Source organism: Etheostoma spectabile, chromosome 14 (genome assembly GCF_008692095.1).
Source record: "Etheostoma spectabile isolate EspeVRDwgs_2016 chromosome 14, UIUC_Espe_1.0, whole genome shotgun sequence".
NCBI lineage: Eukaryota > Metazoa > Chordata > Actinopteri > Perciformes > Percidae > Etheostoma > Etheostoma spectabile.
The window spans coordinates 6,253,053-6,256,372 of record NC_045746.1 but is presented as its reverse complement, the minus strand read 5'-3'; positions in this window follow the sequence as shown (position 1 = coordinate 6,256,372).

Here is a 3,320-nt window from a genome sequence, read left to right as displayed (position 1 = left end):
TACTGGAGGTCGACGTATCCATCGATCTGCTTCTGAAACGGCTGTCAAGGGTAGTTTGTCGTACGTTACCAGAAGCAGAGCGTACGCTGGGATCCGTGTGCTTGGCTTGCAAGTGATACCTCAGACTGGATGTACTTCGGTGATAACTAAACTCAGCTCGACAAATGCTACATATAACTTTCGTTTTGTCAAGTGTACTATCTGCCAAAGTTTTGAAAATAAACTTCCCATCCATTATCCCTTCTTTCTCCATAATTCAACTTCTGTGCTGATTCTTTTCAATCTGGCTGAACACCCTTCAATGAGACTACCACTCGGCGGCACAGCTACTGTTCATCAGTGTCGCGCGCCCTGTGCAAACACCTCAATACGGGTCCTTCAAGGGGTCAAAGACAACGTGCGTTAATTGCGACATTTTTTCTTAATCGAATTAATATATGATTTCGTTAACTCGTTATTATCGCGCTAATTTTGACAGCCCTAAAAAAAACGCTATAAAAATGCAGTCCATTCCACACTCCTCATTTGGGGGGGGGGGGGAGGACACAGGGTAAAGAGGACAGTACACACACTACACACCTGGAATCACATAAATACCTGGACTATATACTTGATATTTATACAATTTGTGCAACTGCAACACAGCATTTCCCTTCGGGGATCAATAAAGTATTTCTGATTCTGATCTGTAGTGGTCACAGTAATATTAGTTATATTTTAGTAGCATGTCAAATGACATGCTTGAAACAAATGATTGAGGACAATTTTTAATGTAATCATGTTATTTTCAACAAGTTCTTGCTCTGGATCAGTCCTCTAGTCTATCTAATCTTGTTTCAGTGTGTCCAGGATTCTTCCTTTTTTCAACTTGCTTCCTGGTTGGATTTTTATTTTTTTATTTCTAACATGTTGATCCAAATTTGTGGGAGGTAAAACTATTACAATGACCTTGTTCACCAAGGAATGTAAATTCCAACGGGTACATTCTATCTTAGTCCTCGACACTAACATGTCATTATTGCACATGCCTATCTAATGCCCTGCTGGGAATGTTTATCCTCTTATAAACAGTACAGATACTGGCTAGAATCTCGATCTTATCAATCTACGTGCTCACAAATTCCATAACTTCAGAGACCTTTGTTTTATTTTCTAGCCTAAATATATCTGACACTCTGCAGATCTTTGGGTAACTAATTATAGTCTGAGGAATCTCCCTTCCAAACAAAGACCTTTTCCTCAAACAACCTTTTTTATCAAGTTTCCATGATGCTCCAGCTCTTCTGGGCGTAGGCCTACTCCCATCCTTAGCTTTATCGAGCGGGGACGCCCAGGGTGATGGCCTTCATTCGCGATGACAGCAGAGCGGGGGGGCAGTGGATCCAGCTATGTTGCAGTAGGCTCGTTTGAGATGAACCAGGCCTGCGGCGTATTGATTGACGGCGTTCGCCGCCCAATTCAGTCATGTTAGATTTGTGTCCGACTTGATACCGAATTTCTCTGTGGTCATGCACACGTGGGCAACCATAACCTCACAAGATCAAGACCCAGGGCATGATGGGAAATGCCTGGCTCTCAGCTGGTCTAACAGCTGATTGGTTCAGAATTGACTCAATGATGATGTTTTCTAAAAATATTTCATTGTTTTTTAATTGGAGATATTTTGCTTGATATTTGTCGGATTCGAAGGCTTATTCTGTTAACGTCTGATGGTGATGCTCAGTCAGAGAGACTAAATCCATATAGAATAGGCTACAGGTCATCTACAGTCTGTGTACATTAACATCAGCAACAGATCACATGCAGAGCATTTTACAGACTCTGTCATGATTAAAACCACTGGAGACTGCATACAAGCTGATGTTATGGTCTGATAACATTTTAATAAATCAGAACCAGCCCTAACACAATGTGAGTGTTTCTGTGACTTCCTGTTCAGACTGAAGGCTGCTGGAAACGGCTGGAAACTGTCTCACTTGACCGTGACTTTTCGTCACCGCCTCCAGCTGCCGCCGCTTGCTCCCTTGCTCTTTACAGGCGAGGCGCAGCTCATGGTACAGCAACATGAATCTGCGTGACGGGGCTGGTTGGTGAACTGCTGTAGCTGGTGAGCTAACCGCTAACATTTTAGCAGGCAGTCCTAGCACTAGTCTGTCACAATTTCTCCTGGAGCTTTTCTCTATTTTCTCTCTACTGTTCTGTTTATTCCGCCTGTCATTTTGACACCCTTGTGGACAGTTTCATTCAATAAAAAAGTTGAAGAGGGAACATCTTTCTGAGCTAGCTTAGCTCAGATGCTAACGTGACACTAAGTTCACACACAAATTAATGTTGGCAAACTATTGCTGTTTGGTGGGGCAGAACATAGACTGACAGAGGATGCTTAAACAAACAGCTAATTAGCTATGATAGCTTCCTCAAAGGCCAGCACTGTTAAAACCACTTGCCATTGGTCAACCGTGCACATTTGAGTGTCAAGGTTCACCAAAGTTGAACTCGACATGATCAATTATTGTGTTGTAAGTGACTCCACTAATCGCCAGGGGAGGAATTGAGATTGCTATTGAATTGCACCATTTTAAATGCTGGTGAGATCTCGGCTGAGAAAACGGCTTTTCCAACCCAACCAGAACCCAACCAAACTGAACACTAAAAAGCTGGATGCTGATAATGTCACATTAATTTTTGGAACTTAAAATCTAAATCCTATTAGCCTATTAGCTGACTTACTTGCAGAGGTTGTCGTAAAAGCTTTATCACACTGAAGTAATCTGCCCTGCTTTGCCAGGGTTGTTTCAGAGTATGATGTCACCTGCAGTGACAATAATTAATGACCTACGCAGATTTTGACAAAACAATGTTTTGGTTGGACTTGTTGATGGGTTAGCCCATTGGTTTCCAAATTAGGGTCTTTGAAGGGGGTTCCAGGGGGTCCTCAGCCAAAGGGGAATTATTTATTTTCACTATAAATTCATCCATAAGTAACGCAATGACAGCATGTAAGACAATTCTGTTCATGGATTTCATACAATTTCTGTAATAAAACATCTAAAAGCAAAAGTCCTATCAGATGGAGGGAAAAATCGTATTAAATGGGGGACCGTGGTCTAATATGTGTCCGTTTAGGGGTTCTTTTTTTTTTTAAAGATATATTTTAGGGCTTCTTCCTTTATTTAGAACAGCCAAAAAGAGACAGGAAATGGGAGAGAGAGTGGGGATGACAAGGAGCAAAGGACCCCAGGTCGGACTCAAACCCGGGCCGCTGGCAAGGACTGAGCCTGCATGGGGCGCACGCTTTACCAGGTAAGTTAGAGGCCGGC